Here is a 21,337-nt window from a genome sequence, read left to right on the forward strand (position 1 = left end):
TAGGGATCCAGGTTGAATAAAACTCTATATACAGACACTTAAATTGAGGCACTAACAATGTCCGTGAAGTCTACTATGCTAATTCTTTGGTCAGTAGATTGGAGCCTAATAACATTTTGAGCGTCTTAAGGTATCCTGCTTCTAGGATAACTGGAATATTAGTGAAATGAAACCAAAGGGGACAAATGGAGGTCATTTTGCCCACAATCTGTTTGACCAACTTTGAAACTCAATCTAACTTTGAAGTTTGATGAGGTTGCTCATGGTCTTGTTGAGTTTTGAGTATCTCTGAAGACAGCAATTCCACATGCTTTTGAGCAATCCTACATCTGATTTTTTTTTTTTTTCTGTAATATCAAATAAGAACTTTCCTCATTGCATCTTATATCCTCTATCTGCATCCTGTATCTTTCCATATCTTAGAACAATTTGGCTGCTTCTACAGTACAACTTGCCAGTTATTTGAAGTCAGCAATAGAAATACCCCTTAGGATTCTTTAATTAAGATTGAGGAACTCTAGGCCTCTTTGCCTTTCCTGTTCTCTCACATTTGAGAATCTGAATTGCACGAGTTTCTACAGTAACTCTTTTCTGTCTTACACTTTCTGCTTTCTCAGATGAAAACTTGGAGCAGTTATAATTAGTTAGTAGCTAAATATAGTGTTAGATATAGAACAATTCAGAATCAAAATCCACTTTTTAAATGTGTAATTTTAAAAGGATAATGATTTTCTTACATTTATTTGCACTTTTTGACATTGCCATCAGTGATATGCAACTTTGCACTTCTATATCATGTAACAAGTATCAGATCTGAATTAGAAACAACTTTGGCTCAATTTACATGATTCTGCAAGTATGCACTGACATCTGGTGGATGTTTAACTTAACAGTCAGAGAAACTGCTACATACTTGTGTCCTGTTCATTCAAAGTACTTGCAGTGGCTTTCCTAACATTAGTTCTGAGTCCTCCTTCCAAGAACACCTATGGGAGAAAATAAAACCTGTGTAAATATTTAATTGACAAGGTTTCCATACCAACAGATTTCTGACCAAAGTCTAATCAGTCTAATTTCCAAATTAGAAGATGACAGGTGGGATATAACAGCAGAGAGTATTCTTTCTATGAACAGAAGAGATATTAGATGGCTGGGTAGTTCAAAGGTTATGTAGTATCTAAACAAACAAACAAACAAAAGAAACAGAAAAATCTACTGAATATTTGGTGAAAACAAACAAACAAACAAACAAACAAAAAAACACACAACTGATAGAGGAAGGATGGTTACAAAACTGGAGGATGAACATTTTTATTTCAGTATGTATGTCTCGACTGGATTTGATTTCTGGTGGTGTTTTGTTTTTCAGGATAATAATTACTAACACCATATTCATGGAAAACTTTTCTTTTACCAATGTAACAGAAGAGATTCTTAGTAACTTTCACTAACTTTTTTTTTTTTTTTTTTTCCTGAATTTTCATTCATTTTCAAGTACATAAATACCTTAAGCAGGGCTACCAACAATTTGTATGTTGTTTTTTTTTTTTTTTTAATTTTAATTTGTTGTTTTACACGCTCAGATTATAAATGGAAATACTTGGAAGATGTAGGTCCTCTGCTGAACAGAGCTAGCAAGATAGCTGCAAATGACACAGAAAAGGCTGAGGTATTCAGTGTCTTCTATGCTTCAGCCTTCAGGTATAAGGTCTGTCCCCCAGTATCCATCCAAGCAAGAAATGTAAACATTTAGAAAAGTAGTAAGAAATGACAAAATAAATAAAATACCTACTAGGATGAAAAAAAATAATACTGAATGAATAATTGTTTATTCAACAAAGTGTCCAACAAAGTCCTTGTTGACAAGTTAGTAAAATAGGAATGGAGTGATGGGCTGTAATATGAGTGGAGAGCTGGATGAACTACCAAGATTAAACCAAGCTCAAAGGGAGGTTAACAATCTAAATTTGAACTGATAACTAGTCAAAACTGGAGTTTCTTAGGAGTTGATACTGAATACAATAAATCTGCATGCCTTTGAAATGACCTGGGCAACAAGACTGAATGAAATTGACATTCAACAAGTGTATGGATGTCATTAAACTGGGAAGAATGGAAGACAGGCCAGAAGGAGGAGCCACTATGAGAAAGTTCTCAACAGACTGTTAGATTGAGTCAACAAGTTCTCAACAGACTGTTAGATTGAGGTTTGAAAAATATAAATGTGATGTCCTTCACCTAGGACAGAATAATACCAAACAACAATATGAGCTGCAGTTTAATTAGCTGGGGTGCTGCTCTTCCAAGAAAGACCTCAAGATACTGGTGGAGAACAAAAAGAACATGAGTCGACAGTGCACCCTTGTGTGTCTTTGGCTCAATCAGTAACCATATATTGTAAGGGCATAAGACAGCTCCACTGAGTTATAGATTCAGGATATGTCAACAAATACCAGATCAATAGGTTCAGGGATAAACAAATCATCTCTGTATAGTGGTACAGTAATAAATACATATCAGTAGTACAATTATCTAGGCTGAAGTGACAGCAAATCCAGCAAATCCCCAATACTAGGCCAATCATAGTATCTGTTCCCCGAGCGGCAGAGGGGAACAGTGAATGGGTGTTGTGGTCAGTCCCTAATACTTTGTCTCCACCGCTCCTTGTCACTCTCTGCCTCTGCTCCATGTGGGGTCCCTCCCAAGGGATGCCGTCCTTCCCAAACTGAGCCTGCGGGGGCTGCCCACAGGCAGCAGCTCTTCAAGCACTGCTCCCACATGGGTCTGAACCACGGGGTCCATCCCCCAGGAGCAAACTGCTCCAACACAGGTCCCCCATGGGCAGCAGCTCCCTCCAGACCCCCTGCTCCTGCATGGGCTCCTCTCCATGGGCTGCAGCTCTGGCCCAGGGCCTGCTCCTGCAGGGGCTCTCCATGGGCTGCAGCCTCCTTCAGGTCACATCCACCTGCAAGACCAGGGTCTCCTACATTGGCTGCAGCGTGGAGATCTGCACCATGTGGGACCCATGGGCTGCAGGGGGACAGTCTGCTCCACCAGGGGCCTCTCCACAGGCTGCAGGGGAACTTCTGCTGCATGCCTGGAGCACCTCCTGCCCTCCTGCACTGACCTCGCTGTCTGCAGGGCTGGTTCTCACTCCTTGCTCTCCCAGCTTCTGTTGCACAGCAGATTTTTTATTTTTATTTTTTGTCTTCCCTTTCTTAAGTCTACTCTCACACCGGTGCAAACAACATCACTTATTGGCCTGGCTCTGGCCAGTGTCAGATCCCTTTGGAGCCTGCTGAAACTGGCCCTTATGTAACGTGAGACAGCTTCTGGACTGTTCTCACAGAGGTACCCGTGCAGTCCTCCACTACCAAAACCTTGCCACATAAACACACTGCAGTAATTCAGAAACACTTCAATATATGTGATCAATGGAAGAATTCTTTATTTATTTTTATAAGTGACATTAATATTTTATGTATAAATTTCCTTCTTATTTGTATCCACCACAATCCATCCCCAAGATTGTGCACTGCATGGCTGGAATTGCTACACTGACCCATATGATTTTTCTCCTGGACTGTACTGTCTTTCCCACATAACAAGGAAGTTTTGTCACACCTTCAATTGTGTGTATCTTCAACTATATTGTTCTGGTATTGTTGATAGTGAGACACTGAAACAGGTCTCCCAGAGGAGCTGTGGATGCCCCATACCTGGAAATGTTCAAGGCCAGGCTGGATGTGGCTTTGAGCAACCTTGTCTAGTGGGAGGTGTCCCTGCCCATAGCATGGGGGCTAGAAATTGATGATCTTTAAGGCCCCTTCCAATCTAAACCATTCTACAATTCTATGATTCTGTGATAATCTGAGGCAATTTAGTCTCTGCACTGATAATTTGGTCTTAAACTGTGACAGGCTTGCACAATAAAGTTTCAGATGTTAAAAAGCCAGATACACTATTTTTTGGCATCTGTTATTCATTGTTTCTGATTATATATTTTTCTACATATTTATATATGTATATATTCAGCTAGCAGAGAAAATAGATCTTTAATTATACACTGAAATATCTTTTATGCCATAAATTTGAAAACTCTGTATTATATTTTCATAAAATTAAACTTATAAAGTAATTCATAAGTTTGAACTACCCACTTGTGAATTTAATATTTTATTCTTCTGCTTTATAATTCTTGATAAAACTGATATTAAATAAAATAAAAAGTAAAGAAGTATAAATAAGTAATGATAACTAATTTGTAATCTATCAAGACAACTTTGTAAGAATCTAATTAAAGTTCTAATTAGATTATGCTGAAAATGCAGTATAGAAATGAAGGTCAGATTTGAACAGAGATAAAAGGCTCTCTAATATTGTTGAGGTCGTAAATGTTGCTTGCAAGTATGTTAAGAAGTCGTTATTTATGTTCCTAGTTGTACACTGATAATTTCAGAAATATTACAATTAACAGTAAAGCCGTGGATGTGTTGGCTCATAAATTCAGTAATCAAAGATACCTTGATTAGTGATCAAAAATTAGAGAAATAAAACTTCATTTTAGATTTAGTTTGGAAAGTAAGGAGAAAACTATAGACCAGTTGATCTTACAAAATAACTTCGAGTAGAAGTACAAGATCATTTGCTTTAAGTTATTCCTTGAGTGTATAATTTAATTACTGAAAGATTCAGAGCAGGTTTCTGTCTCTGTGAAGAAACTGAAGATATTTTTTAAAGACTCTTCTTCAAGACTGGCTATGGCCTGTGCTTCTATTACAGCTTCTTATCCTCTGAGAAGACTTGGAAGATCATAAAAGATTGTCCGTATGTTTCCAGTGTGTCATGTGGACAGCTTCAGTATTTCTTGCAATGGGTACTCCTCTTAAGAGAAACAAACAGATTGTTTCAGCATTCAGAGTATTTGATTTGATCTGATTATAACCAAATTTCTTCATCACTATGGAGAAGTAATAGATACTGCTGAAGATCATCTCATCCTAAAATGGAAAAAAATAAAAAAATAAAAAATTGGTCAAATGAATTCTATGCTAAAAGAAAAAAAAAAAAGGAGACACAGAATGTCTACCTAAAAGGTAAACAAAGAAGATGACTGCTGACCACCATGACTTAATATCTCAGCATGTGTTTCACATTACTGCACTTTTGTCACTAATAGATATATCTTCTCAATACCACCTACTCCAGCCTTTTTGACTTGTATATGTCCAGTTTGTTTAAATATTCCCAGACTTAATCCTCCTCCATCAAAGGTAAGTCTTCTCTGGACTTCATATTTTTCATTGAATAAGCATAGTTTAAAATAAATAGCTGTAAGAAGCATTTGTCCTGTATAGAATTAAATATTAATGCTTTAAGCTGGTAGACACATACCTCAGACACTACTCTTTTAAATAAATCTGTTGACTACTTGCTGTTCTTTATTGTCAAATCACGACTTACTTTGAGAGTAACAAAACTCCTTTATAAGTGGTTTATTTTACTTAGTTTTATTAGTTTGCTTATTTCATTTAGTATTATCTATTTTGGGAAACTTAACAGTAGTTAGGTTTGACTCCATTTGCCTTTTCTCTCCAACTTTGATCCAGAAATTATTTTAAGAGGAGTGTGATGAAATGTATTTTCAAAGTAATTTCATAAAGCTTTAGTGGCTAGAAATATATATGTATATATCAAAAATTCCTTCAATTCCCTTGCTATAAAAACTGACCTCAGTTTTTATATCTATTCTTTACATGATCACTTCATACACTGCCTCTGTGTTACTAACCTAAAAAGAGAGAGTCGATGCTCTCAGGAGTGGAACGCAGTTGTCTCTACATTTGAGCTTTTAGATCATTTTCTGGTACAATTTTGACATAGACCAACTAGCAAGCTGTCAAGTAATTCCTGGGTATGTTTTAGGAAGCTGAAAATTCCAGCTACTGTTTGTAAATGTCAGCTGGCAGTTTGCATGAAGCCACTCTCTTTCTGTGGCTAATAGCATTTATTAAAAAATATGGATTATTCTATTTGACTCCATACCCAGGAAGGTTTCTGAGTTCTGTTTAATTTATTAATATTGGCATAGTTTTACATTCTGAGATAGGAGATCTGCATTTACCATGTTCTTCTAGTGGTATCTGGACTGCAGACTGTTATACCTTGAAAAGAGCTTGATTGATTTGAAATAGATTTTGGTTTCTAGTGTCAGTTCCTGCCTTTTTTTTTTTTTTCTTTTAAATCTATTCTGTCTATTTGGGAACTTACAAGAACATTAAAATCATGTTTGTACGTGATTTTTGGCAGGTGTGCTAATCTAATTTCTTCAAATACCTTTAACAGGAACTGTTCTTTCTTATACAGCATCTTCCTCTGAGGACCTCAAAGAATTGCTAAAAACAATAAATGAGTCAGTGAAACCTTTTAAGATGTCAGTGAGCCCGGGAACATTGAGAGCTGGATTTATCATTTATTATTTGTGCAACTGTATATTATCACACAGCTCTGTGAAACAGAAGACCTGTGTGACAAAAACCTGTAGCCTGCCTGAGGAGATTTTATCACCATTTCATGAGAGCAAATTAATAAAGTGTAATTAATCTGCTTGCCAAACATTGGTGAGCATAAGTCGCATTAGTACTAGACTCCAGACTGCTATTTTCTCCCTTTTAAAGAGCTTTAGTTCTCATTATTCAAATGTCCAAGTTCTATATTAAGGATGAGGTGTCTAATCCGTTATAGCAATCGTAGTTCCTTTATGGCACCAGTTCCCAAATCTGCTTTGCTCTGTACTGTCTCCTAATGATCAGGCTTTACTATGTAAAATGGTAAATCAATACACAAAAGAAGCAGAAGCAGTTGTTCCTTTGTCATTTTCCTTCAGCATTTTCAAAGAGTCCTCCAGCACTGTATGACCACAGACCAGGACCCCTGCCCAGATGTTATATTTATCCTGATTATCTTTGCTTTTTCAGAATAGTGTTCTGACTAAATTGGGTTCTTGCCATCTGTTTCAAGTTGGCTATTATTTTAAGCCTTTCTATTACATTAAAAAAAAAAAAAAAGATTTTCTACATACCTTGATATTTTTATGATTTATTCACATTTGTGCTTATATTATAATAATCTGCTGCATGGATACACAGAGTTAGGTTATTGCTATTCCCATTACCTTAGATTGCAACATTGCAGTATAAAAATCTTTTTGAAAAGGTCCTATAAATATTTGAACTATATCTATATATATTTGAACTAGTTGCAATGCAGAAACAGTTATGTCCACAAGGGAGAGCTCTTGTAAAAACATAACGCTGCTTGAGAAATAAATGCATATTGCACTGTAATAATGAAAAATATTTTCGTTAATTAGTATTTACTTTAATTATGGTATTTCAGGAAAATAAACAGTGATGTAAAATTAGCATAGTGTTCTCAATTCCATTTATACTCACCTTTATATTTGTTTTTAATTAAAGCCAAGAACTAGTAAATAACATGTATGTAGTTCAGTTACATTCTTTTTGGAATAATAACAAAGTTTTTTTTCAGTTTCTCTACTATTTCATACCTCACTATCACTTACATAGTGCAATGAGCCTTAGAGATATGTCAATTCAATACAAACATGAGCATCCAGCTCCAATAATGTGTTTGCTTTATAGAAATAAAGGTTTATACTAGGTGAACTCTTTTTCAGGTCTTTTTGGATTAAATTACAAATTTTAGATCTTTAAAGATAATTAGATAAGTTTACATCTTTAAGACCTTTGGATGACCTGCCTCTCCCTAATATTGTGGCACAGCATTCCACATTATAAATGCAGAATAGAGCATGATACATGTAATCATGCAAACCAGTACAATACTGCAATGTAGCAGTAATTGTATCTTAGTGACAGATAACATACCTTGTCCAAAAATAGACAGAACTTTGTAGAGGGAACACAGGATCATAGGGGAGATAAATCTTCCTTCTCATTCTGAGCGACATAGATTTGTTGAAGATCAAAGCAGATACGATGCTGTCCTAGTTTGTCAGTGAATGAACCAGTACAAATGAGTATCTGTCTCTGTCAATCTTACCACCATAAAGCTCACTGAAGTCCAAAGGGATGAAGCCAATTTTGGTAACTTTTTTTTTTTTTTTTTTTTTTTTTTTTCACCAGAGAATCATTTCCCTGACTAGAGGACTTGTCCAATGGCTATGTTTAGCCCCCTGAAGTCCCATTTTTGCCAGAAAGCAGAAAACCGCATCAACTGAAGAATGTGGACTTTTATATTTACATCCTTTTCTCACCACTTCTGATAACATAGTTCATTCTACTCTCATTAAAATCAATAGCAAAGCTCTGTTTATTTTAGTCACTGCAGAATCTGGCCATTAATATGTTAATTTCCAATCTTCACTTCCAAATTCTGCCATCTGTGTGTGTGTGTTTAATTTATTTATTTATTCTGTTTTGAATTAAAAATGTGTTTCACAGGCATATTTTCAGTTACCGATGTTAATACTTTACTTATGTATGATTCTCTTCAATTGAACTTTCCAGATGGTATCCATGATCCAAGCATCTTTTCTTTAGATTCCTCATTTTAAAGTTGCTACCGTGTGATAAATATTGAATTAGAACAGCAACCTTTCTCGGGTACCAAAATAGTTCACCCTTCTGATCTCATTATTTTCATCCATTCTTCCTCTAAATCTAATAGCTTTCTGTCCTTGAATTGCAGTGCTTAAAATATCTATGACTCATTAATTGTAAAAAAATTGTCTTTTTATTCATTAATAGTAGAGCTTTTCACCGAATGTCCCAGCAGTGGCCCAAGACAATTTAGATAAAAACCATTATTTCTTCTGTCTAGACAGGAATTAATTTGTAGTTTTGCCCTTTTGCATGGGAATGATGGAGAATTGTTGTCATTTGATATAATACAGAAAAGACTTTTGCACCTTTAATCTGAAGATCAGATATTATCAGCATTCCCGTTATAACTGAGGAGGCCACAATTCACCTGAGCACTTAAACAGATGTCTTTCCTTAATTATGTAATTTCACAATATTTAGGAATGTATTTAAAGTTACACTTTTGTTCAATACGTTGACTTCCAAGAGCTTTATTATCTGAATGGAAAGCCTTTACTTATATTTTTCTTTCTTTTAAACAAATCATAACCAGACTTCACTTTTCCTAATAGAGATATACCTAATAGATTCTTAATAGATCACTTAATTCTAGAAATAAAACCCTTCACTTCATATCTAATATTTTTTTTCGTAGAATAGCAGAATCACAGAACAAGTTATATTTTTTGACATTCAGTAATCATTGAAATCAATGAAGTAGACATTTAATTACAAACATTTGTAGAACATTCACTGCATATTCTAAAACAAAAAACAAACTGCATGATTTATTGACATCAAACTTTCAGTTTCTAGAGGTTACACAAGGTATTATCCCTCTAAATACATGTCCAGACAGCTTAAATGTGTCCCTATTAAAAGTCATGGAGAATATGCTGCTGGCACTACAAGTAAAAGAGACTAGATACCCAATGTACCTGCCATTAAATTACATAATTATTTGCCATGGTATGTTTTTACTGTAGCTGTAGCTACAGTATTAGCTGTATTAGTAAGTATGCCCATACATGCTTGATATGGTATTTTGCCCATATATGGACTATTCTTATCCTCCACTGAAGCTATATTAGAGGTTTTCTTCCCCTCCCAGAAATTCTTTAAATTCTTTATGGTACTTTCTTATACACAATTAATTTAAAAAATAGTGAAGAAAAAAAGGTGTTTTTTTTTTTTTTTTTTTTTTTTAAATAATAATAATAATAAAAAAGTTCTTTTCAGTTAAGGAAACATTCATTCTTCAGAAATACAATTACATATTTACTTCAGTTCTCTAAAATGATAAAATGAGTATAAGCCTTCTATATATCACATACTGAGCCTTTAAAAATCTTCCTAGCTAAGCTACTAAACCATGGCAACTTCTAAAATTTGTGCAGATAATGACCGCTTAAAGGATGTCTAGTTTATTTTTCCAGTCACTTATTTTGTTCCTAGCTTCATAGTACTTTTTCATCACCAGCACCTTTTACAGAGTACTGGTAAGGTAGGCAGCGTATGTACATACCACCAAAATAGTTTCGGAATGCTGTTTCCTCCCTGTTATTCCCACTTTGTTCTTTCTGTATAGTTGATAAATTAAAGCTATTCTTAGCATATTTGGGCATGTTGACTAATAAAAAACAAACAAACAAAAAATAGGCCCCCAAACAAACAAACAAACAAAAACTGTTTCTATCAGTGTGATTTTAGTTTTCCTCACAATAAAAGGAAATAATTACCCTGTGCAATACCTCATAGGGTAATGTGAACTCTCACTGTCTGCTTCAAACTATGCGGCCGCAATTAGTGTGGTACTGAGCCAAAGTAAGGTTTCCTGAGAGACTATCTGTATTAGTTTAAGCTTTCCATAGATAATGAAAACCATTTTATTGCTGCTCACATCAGAGTATCAGTCAGACAAGCTCTTTCCTACCTACAAAATAAGTGTGTAAACATGCATGTTGTAATGCTAAATAATATCAGTGCATTTCAGCTTCACCAGTTACTAGTCAGTTTCTGGCATTTTGATCCTCAGTAGGCCCTTTTCAGATGTTTTCCTTTTCAGTTTCTGTAGTCCTGCAGTAGGTGTTGGAAGACAGCAGTGGTGCATTCAGTGCACTCTCAAGCTGTAATCATGATTGAAATTACTTCTGGGGAACAACTTGGACATACCATTACCAATGCAGATGAAGAATGCTCCAGTGTGTAGGTCTTCTTGGATGCATCACTCATTCTTAGGACTACTACAACTGACACAGACTATGTCATTGGTAAAAGTGCTACATGAGCATACAGTCCAAAAAGTAGAACAGGTGATGTCAGATCAAATACTGGTCCTTTCCACTTGGCAATGGAGTTGTTGGTTACGTACGTGGACTAAAAGAGAAGCATGGACTAAAAGAGAAGGCAAATCATGCACTAAAAAGTTAGGAATCATAATCCTCTGAATCCTGTTGGGTAATGAGAAGAATCCTAGATATTAAATGCACTGTAAATAACAAGAACATTTACAGTAAGGAATAGGAATAGTAAGGAATTCCTTTACTTAAGGAAATGTGAAGCAATGAGTTCTTTGCCTCTAATTATCCTGGGTGAAGGGTCATTGAGAAATTCCAGTCCTTTTACAGTAAGAAATGCTTTTGTAAAAATCATTAGAAATTTGTTCATCAGGAGCATGTATCTACTGATTCTGTATTTAAATATATCTTCTGCCCTGGTATTTTCTACTCATATTATTCATATGTCTCTAAGCTTTTATTTTGCTAGACTAAATAGCCATATAATTTTACTCTCATGTACTCTCATAAATTATCCATTCTGCTTCACTTCTTACAGTTCAAATTTATGCTTCCTCAGCATGAGTGGCCACAACTGACTGCAACTGTACATAGACTAACAATGAATTGTGCAAAAATGTTGCTAAGACTTCCATGATTTTATGCATTTATTTATTTAATTTTTAACCTGGAGTTCTAGAACTTCATTGAGAAAACTGGAGTACGTTGGCAGCTTGTTGTCATCACAAATTTTTGTAATCTGTCATCGAGTCCAGAAAATAAACCTCTAGTTTAATTCAAATTGTATCACAGTTTCTGTTATATCAATTTTCAATGTTATTATTTTCTTCCAGAGTCATGATTTGGTCTCTGTAATATTGGTCAGACTCTTCAATATTGTGTTTTGCATGGATTTCATGATCAATACCTAGCAACACAGCAATTATCAAAATATTTATTGCAAGACTAAGGAATACTGAAATCTTTCATTTCAGTAGTCTGCACTTAATACTTTCCAAAATGTCCCTTTATCCAATTCTTTCATTTCAAGTTGGATAATTTCCAATTTTTTGGAAATTTTTTGGATAATTTCAAACTTGTTTGTTTTTTGAATATTAGCATATTCACTGCTCAGATCTCAAATCTTTTTTAGTAACCTCAGCTCAGAAATTATCCTATTAGGAAAGATACTTAATGAGTCTAATGCGATATAACTGATAAATTCATTGGATTTTATATCATTGTATATCATTGTGTACGATTTATATCATTGTATCTTTTGTGTCTGATAAGGGTAATATTTTTGATACAAACTCTGACAAAAAGTCTTCAGGATTCATAGAAAAAAGTAACATGTTTACTTGTCTTGTTCTGTTTATTTATTCTTTTTTTTTTTTCCTTTTTTTTTTTTTTTTTTTTTTTTTTTCCCCCAAATTTTCCTTTTCTGAAATCTTTTTTATTTAATATGTTAGTTATTTTATTAGTTTGGATATAGATTCTTCAGACATTCAATATAGTCATTGAAAGGAAACCAAAGTTTACTCATAGATCATATACGATATTCTAACACCCTTTGCTCACTGTCTTTACTTTTCCATTGGTTTTTATTGTTGAGCATCAGACCATATGGTATAGGACATCCCTCAGGCCGGTTTGGGTCAGCTGTCCTGGATCTGTCCCCTCCCAGCTTCTTGCGCACCCCCTGACTCCTCACTGGCAGGGCAGTGTGAGAAGCTGAAAATTCCTTGGCTCTGTGTAAGCACTGCTCTGCAACAATTATAATCATTGGTGTGTCATCACCACTATTTTCATCAAAAATCCAAAACACATCATCATGTGAGCCTCTATAAAGAAAATTAACTCTGTCCCAAACAAAACCATGGCACTGCAGCAGTGCTCAGTCACCTGCACTGTAAATAAGTGCTTCTCGATGTTCAGAGGGAACCTCTTGTGTTTCAGTTTGCACCCATCGCCTCTTGTCCAGTCCCTGGGCTCCACTGCAAAAAGCCTGGCTTTTTCCTCTTTCATTCTCCTTTCATGTCTTCATAAACACTGACATGGTTCCCTCCCCGTGGCTTCTCTTCTCTAGGCTGAAAAGTCCCAGGTCTCTCAACCTGAATTAAAGTGCATCACATCATGGAAATGACTTTTAAAAAAGTAGTACATGATATAGAGACATGATCTGGAGAAAATACCTAATCACTATGATCTAGAATGATCTACCACCTAAAATTTACTCCAGACTACATTATTAGTCATATTTCACTGTGGAATTTTTCTCCCTCTTAGAAGCTTCTTAAATCCTGACACCCTTTGTAAACAGTTTTAGGAATATCATAAATTTTGCTCCAATCTTTTACTCTGATAAATATGGTGGTTATCCTGTTCTGTCTTGTTCCATACTCAAAGATTTAATTGTATAGCTAGGGAGGCTGGATGTCTTATAAAGGTGTGTTATTTATATATTTTTAACAATCTAGCTGTCATCGTGTAGGAGAATTGTACTTTTTTATTTTTCTGTTCTTGCACACAGACTTTAAGAGAAAGTATTTCCTGTATAAACAATCAGATACCCCCAAACAAAATGAAATGAATGGAACTAAACATTTGTGGTTTGGTTTTGTTTGTTTGTTTGTTTTGCTTGACATTTTTGTTTTTATTTTAGCCAGCTTTCCTCACTCAAAGGTGTTCTTAATATTATGCTTCAGGTAAAAACAGCCAGCAAGTGGAAAAATCGACACCAGTCTATTATGCAACCTTCTTACAATTGCTTAAAAGTATACCTTTAATTCATGCCTATGTCTACATACTCTTGGCTACATTGGGTTGAATCTTATCCAGCATCTTTAACTGTAGGAAAGAAACAGAAAATTTCTGACTCGGAGCATTTCTGAAGCTGTAAAATTATGACAGCCAAGATATGTGCATTCCCTAGCAAAAAGACGTAATACATTAAATTTATACATTGATAGTCTTCATTCTATCGATTTTCAATATTTGACAAATAAGCATCAAAAACTTATTTGATCAACCTCCTGCACCTCCTCTTGATTCTATATTTTATTTCTTATTATATTTAATATTACAAACCAATGAGATAAGAAAGTTTGAATGAAATATCCACTTAGCTGAAAAAATTCCCTGGAGCATCTCACAATGTAATATTTTAATGTTTAGGGAAAAAAAAGTCCAAAAAATTAAAATAAAACCATCTTTTCTTATATTTGCCTCAAGATGGCACAAACTTTATTAAAAGATTCCATTGTTGGAGCTAAATGTAGAGTGTGGCGTAACGACCACACGGACACCAGGGTTCTTTTAGGATCAGTATCTGCTACTTATTTATTGATGACATAACTTCATTCTCTCTCTTACTGAGGGCCTAACTTCATCTCTCATATTGAGGGCATAACTTCATTATCCTTGTTGCTCCCCATCTGGAGGACAGGCTCCCTTCTTATACAATTTGCCCCACAGCAGTTCTTTTCCACTATTTTTTGGTCTATTTTTTCACTATTTATTGGTCTGCAATTTTGCCCAGCAACCACAAACACCCAGCAACTTCCATGCTTTAATGGCTGGAGAACAAGCAACCAGAGTCGGCAAGTCTCCTGAATCACCCTTCTTTGTTCCCTCTAAACTCTTTACATTCCTGATGGTGTCATCGTTAAGAGTCTGATGTTATCACCAACCATGGGGTTTGTCAATCCCCATGGCCACACTCCCACAGTAGAGCTAAACAAATTTCTACCAGGTACGTTGAACTTTCCCTAACACCTGACAATAAGAGAGGGACACATTCACAGAGGCATATATTTTTTATTCAGAAGAATATGTGCCTATATGCCAGCTGTTTTATTATTAGCAGTAGTGGTAGTAATATTATTATTTCAGACTCTTCTCATAATTGTTTTTCTCTTTTAGAAGATTGTTACTCTTATTAAATTCACTGCTTCAAGGCAAATACTTGATAGTAGTTAAGTCCATATAAAGTGGGTATTTTCTTAGTATTTTCCCATGTTGGAACCAACAGGGTATTTTGAGGCTAAAACTCATTTATGTACATAGATATGGCTTTTAGGTAGGGACAATGAGACCTAGGATTTCATCCCTACAGCATCAGCTCCTGCAACATCTTATTGTACTTTTCCTGTAAGCTTCTTCCAAGGCACCTTCAAGTCCTCTTCAGCATTGCACTTTCATGTTCTTTGTCATGTTTGCTCCTTCATTAAAGTCTGTGTATTTGCATTCATCTGTCTGATCTTCACTATGATTCTGCTACCAGTACTACCCTTTCTGGAACTTAACAGCCCTCTCACTTTCTCAAAGGCTGCTGGACAGTGAGATAACCTGAGCTTCTAAGATGCCTATAAGATGCATAACATTTTGGTTGATATTTGAAATTCTGTCTACTGTTACTGTTATGATTTTTCTGACAATACAATCATCACATCTGATGTTTTGGGTGCTACAGAAATGTTCCTCATCCAGAAGTGTTCTCTGAGGAGATACTTGGTAATAAAAATGAATGCAAAGTACAAAGATATCCATTTGAACATTCATAAATATAATCTTCAGTTCACACTTCACATTTACCTCCAATCTCAGCATTTGATTCTGATCCTCCTGTGCTATATACCCATGGCATATCTATCTCTGTTTTATGTGCCTGCAGTGTCTACACCTGGCATCCTCTCATGCACAGGTCATGCAATATGTAACCAAAAAAGAACCCACCTCTAAGTTAAAAGTGTCTATGCATATAGCTCCAAATGCTGGTTATCACATACTGAAACAAGCAAGCAATTAGTAAATATAAAAGGACGATTAGCTAGCTAGGCAGTAGGATGAATCATTACCTAGGTATTAAGAATAGGATAGTTTAGTTACTCAATATTATCTGTTAGTCAAAGAAGAAGTAGTCTGAGTCTGTAAGATATACTGTCAGGAGACAAGAGGAGAAGGATAGGTGAAAACTAAGTAACAAAAACTTGCCAGACATCCCATCTCGGGCAGGAAACAGATGGACAACAAGGACACAAATTAGCTCAGACTGATAAGGACATTACAAACTTGCAAAATCACTACATTCTACATAAAAGGTGAAAAGTATACTATGAGGAAGACATACGGCCTTCCTCCCAAAGACCACTGCCCATGTCCTTAAGACCCCTGCCCACAATTCTTGGAAGAATCTGCGCAAGTGCAAAGGACTGATAAGCTAATTAGCATAAGAAGCGTGAGTAGGCGGGTTTAGGTAATGCATATGTATAGGCGTTAATTGAATATTCGTAGTTCTGCTGTATAAATCTGAGATAGTTTGTCACTTTGGGTATGCACGTTAGGTGGAAGGATCCCCCGTGCATCCAGCGCTGTCAATAAAGAATATTTCGTCACTAAGAAGAAATTTTGACTTTGTTCTTTAAATCATACTTATGAGTCACTTGCATGTGTATTAAAAGTTGAGATAGATCAGTATGAAAGAAGCTGAGGGAGACATTGAACTCACCTCCCTGAAAAGGGAAATTGAAACACCATTACTCTGCAGTTGCTTTCCCTGTAACTGCTTATCTACGTAAATGTGGCAATGGGAATATTTTGCCTATGTTGTACATTTCAGCTTTGGAGATTTCCCAAATTTAAACAAAACTGTCTGTCACAAAGCAATTAAATTTTTGCTAGTTATCCTACTATTAAACTTTTAACAATATTTGCAGAATAATATAGAAAAAATGTAATAGGGATAAAAAGACAAGGCACAAAGGATAAAAGTATAATATGAAAAAGATATGTACATTAAATGATTTACATTTTCAAGAATTTTTAAGACTGAACAGCTTACATACACCTTATAAGTGCATTCATAGACTTTTAGTTGTATTACTTTTTTTTTTTTTTTTTTCCTTGAATTTAAGACTTGCAATTTATTCAGATCCTGTTCAGTTAGATAGGTGCTAAGTGCCCAGTGAAAATGATCTTCAAAAAAAAGTGTTGTTTTTTTTCCTAACCTTGAGCAGAACTGTAGTACAATAATGGTAAAAACCTCTTTCCTCTAAAGATATTTCTCTTTAATTCACTCTAAAGCTTCTGTGTTCAATGTTCCTGAGACTCTTCTGCCTAGCTTTTCTAAAGAAACACTGTAGAATGAAAAGAAACCTTGATGTAAGGTTAGAAATAGAAGGTACTTAATACTCATCAGTGAAAGGACTGATGTCTGGTACAGTAAGATACAGAATCACAAAATTAATGAAGTTGGAAGCGACCTCTGAAGGTCAGTCTTGTCCAACCTCCTGCTCAAAGCACAATCTGTTAGAGCAGGTTGTCCAGGACTGTCCTTTCAACATTTCCAATGATGAAGACTCCACAACTTCATTGGAAAATCTATTTCAATATTTTACCACCTTCATAATAAAAAAGTTCTTTTTATGTTTAACTGCAATTTCCTGTGTTTTAATATCTGTCCACTGCCTCTTTTCTGTTTATAAAATAACACTGAGAACAGTCTGCTTCCAAATTTACTCCTGTACCCCTCAAATGAAGCATTTAAACACACAGAGAAGATCCCCTTGAGCCTTTTCTTCGCCAGGATGAAGACTCCCAATTCTTTCAACCTTTTGTCATAGAAGAGATGTTCCAGCTTCTTTATAATCTTAGTAGGCCTTTACTGAACTTCCTCCTGTAAGTCCATATCTCTCTTACTCTGGGGTGCCCAGAGCTGGATTCAGGAGTGTAGTTGTGGCTTCACCACTGCTGAGTAGAGTGCAAGGATCAGTCCCTTGACCTTCCAGCACCAACCTTTCTAATGCAGCCTGGGATACTTTTAGCCTTCTATGCCACAAAGGCACATTGCTGGTTCCTGTTCAACTTACTGTCCTTCGGTACCCCAGGTCCTTTTTCCAGATGGTCAGCCACGAGCATTTAATGGATCATGAGCTTATTCCTCCCCAGGATGTGCATTTCACTTTGCTGAACTTTATTAAATTCCTGTCTGCACAGATCTGTAGTCTGTCCCTCTGAATGGCAGCATACCCATTGGGTGTGTCAGCCGCTCCTACCAGTTTTGTGTCATTTCCAAACTTGCTGATGGTTCATGCCATTCCATTGTCTGGGTAGTTAACAAAAGTATTAAACAGTATTGGCCCCATTATTAATATTTGGCACATGGTGCTGATGACTAGTCTTCAAATAAACTTAATTCTTCTAATTACAACCCAAGACCATGGCTTCACACAATTGTAAGGGTATGGCTGCTTATATACATTTAGCCGAAGATTTATCATCAATTCTAATGCTGCAGTTTTTCACAAGAAATAAATGTCTAATTTAAAATACTCTAAAACACTGTTAATCATACCTGAAGTATCTAACTGCACACAATAACTTTGTAATATTTTTAATGTAATATATTTATGGAATAACTAATTTAATTTTGCAAGTAAATTTAATCATATTAATACTAAAAAGACAAATTAAAGTTTCATATTTCTTCATTATATAAATATCCAAACTCACAATGGAAATAACCCTTAATCTAATTACAACTAAACTCAGCATTTTATAAAGAGAAAATTACTATCACCGACACATAATCTTGCCAAGTTATTATCTTAGTCTCTAGTTCTGGATAAACACATCATAAAATTCAAGTTGTGCAAGTTTTAATGTGTATCCCTTAGTTTTGAGGTTTTTAGCTTAGAGAGAGAGCCATCCACACAGACTTGTGAGGCAGCAAAGTGGGTACAGGAATACTGTACTGGGTGCAATGCGCAGGTTTGGGCAGCTGGGAGCTGCAGGATGCCCTGGCCAGGGGAAGCCCTGACATGCACTGAGCCAGTCCCAGCCAGGTCTGGTAGGGTCTGACACCACTGTAAACGCACCATCTCACACCAAAACTTCAGCCAGGCACAGGACCCACTAATGCCCTGGGTCACACCTGTGTAAGACAACACAAAAGTTACTAAAGGCAAGAGAAAATGGAGCAGAAAACACCTCTGGAGAAATAGAGGGAACACATGGAAGGAGATACAATTAAGGACAGAGCTGGAGTTACACTACTAAAAAGAGATACACCAGAGGTATGTCTGAGGTGCTACAGCCTGCAGAAAATGCACGTCAGATCAGAGACACCACCAAGGGACTGCAAAAAATGGGCAACTCATGCACAGGAAAATGATAAAGTAAGGACCATCAGAAAAACAAACCAACAAACAAACAAACAAACAAAAAAAAAACCCACCACCAACAAAACATGGCTCATTGACCTCCACCCTCCTGCATAGCTGGAAAGATGCAGGAGAGAACAATGCAATGTGATGTAAGAACACCGCACATTGTGATGTGGAAGAGAAAAGTGGTATTTGATTCGAGTTGAATCCAGATTCAACTGGAGGAAAGGTGTTTCCCTGCTAGTTTAATGGTTTATGTTTTCTTTTTGCCCCAATACCTGAGGATTATTATTATTATTTTAATTTTCCATAATTCAAATTTGGAATTAATTAGCAATAAAACAAATTAAGTAAAATTCACCATGTGGACTGTTTTGCTCACAACAGATATTAAACCATAAATGAAGTGCCTGACCTACCATGGACACTGCAGAAGAGGAGACAAATCTGGAAACAGCTAGAAGACTTTTCTCCACAGGCTGCAGCTCCGGCCTGGGGCCTGCTCCTGCAGTGGCTCTCCATGGACTGCAGCCTCCTTCAGGACAGATCCACCTGCATGGCATCTTCCTTAGGCTGCTGTGTGAAGATAGAAGGATAGAAGGATGGCTGGAATGAAGGAAGGAAGAAACAGAGGAAAATTAAGAAAGAAGAGTTTTCATCAATGCATGAAACCTTGTTACTTTTATTGATGTTAACATAGTCTGTGAATTGTTCTATTAAAATAGTTGAGGAACAGCTGTATTAAAACAGTCTAGTCTCAAACAGAGACTAGCCATATTAAAACATGGCTAGGGAGCCATGTCTGCTATTGTTCCTGGTTATTGTTATTCCTCTATCTACTGCAGCGAGAAGGCATGCCAACTCTATAGATTTTGTCACAAATATCAAATGTTATGTTTTAGAAGAGGAAAACTGTCATGAATGAAGCAATAAACTGTTAGAAAGTGGATCAGTATTCAGGAATATTCTGTTAAAGCTCAAATAAGTGATATCCATAAAAAAGTGGGTGAAAGATGAGTAACATTTTTTATTATTTTCAAACAAAACCAAAGCATAATAGCTGATTGGAGATTCAAGTATGAATTTACAAACAGTGGAATTTACAGTCACTAAATATTTCACATTTATATGGTTTACAGAAGTGTTTAAATAAATCTATCTAATTATATTGAAGGCTGCATTATAATCACAGGCTAATCCCATTTGCCTGCCCAGAATGTGATAACAACAAGCTCCATTGGGTTATTAAGATTTACAAATGTAGCAGATTTTGCATTTATACTAAAATCCTTTCTTTTTTTTTTTTTTTTTCTTTCCCTAAATGTGATTGGCTTTCTGCTTCAAAAGAATCATGTTTATGACCTTAAACTGAAAGTAAGAAAGACAGATAAGTCAATTCTTGACACTTTCCCACAAAGACCAGACCATCTGGACACTTTGTATTTGTAACAGGTGCTTCTGGGACTTGGAGCCTAATTCTGGCCCAGACTCTGTTCTGTATGGGTGACTCCATAACTGTGTGCAACTGCGCATTGCATTAATTGAAGGCACTCAAAAAGGCCAAGTACAGCAATTAGTCAGTTGGTCATGCAGAAAAGAGACTAGTGGCTTAGTGCCACTGAATGCTGAATGCACAGATGTACAGCACCATCAGCTTTTGCTCTCTGCGGTACTCTGCTAATCTCTGGCAGGTAGAGCAAAGATCTGTCTTAGTCTAGGCTTTATGTCTTCTGGAAGCAACAACATAAATTTTATATCCACTTGGGAAAGAAAATCATGCATTTGAATGACCTAAAAAAGAAGCTACATCAGCACAAAATTGACAGAACAGTAAAAGTGCCAGATGGGCCAAATGTGCTAGTTAAGCTTTTAGGTTCCAGTCTGAGTTTTTAGTTTTATCTAACAGCAACTGACATATGCAATAGAAGCTATGAAATGTATATGATTTTGATTTCAGATATTTTTTTTGAATGTTGCTCTTTTTAATGCTGCATGTAAATTGAAAGCAAGCTTTTCACAGGCCTACTTATTCTGAGATAGTGGTCAGAGATTGATCAGAATTGTTAGCTGATGTTACCTGGTAAGAATATGTCTTCTGTGCTTCTCATTTCCAATGAGTACAGATAAATTTTTGGAGAGGAAGAGGATGGTATTTAAAAATAATGTAATTGAAACTTTTTTTTTTTTTTTTTTTTTGGTCTAGTTTACAGCAGGTACTAGATCATTTTTATGCACATTTGGTGGATGACATGCTTTTGTGCTATGCATC

This window comes from Oxyura jamaicensis, chromosome 1 (assembly GCF_011077185.1).
Source record: "Oxyura jamaicensis isolate SHBP4307 breed ruddy duck chromosome 1, BPBGC_Ojam_1.0, whole genome shotgun sequence".
Taxonomy (NCBI): Eukaryota; Metazoa; Chordata; class Aves; order Anseriformes; family Anatidae; genus Oxyura; species Oxyura jamaicensis.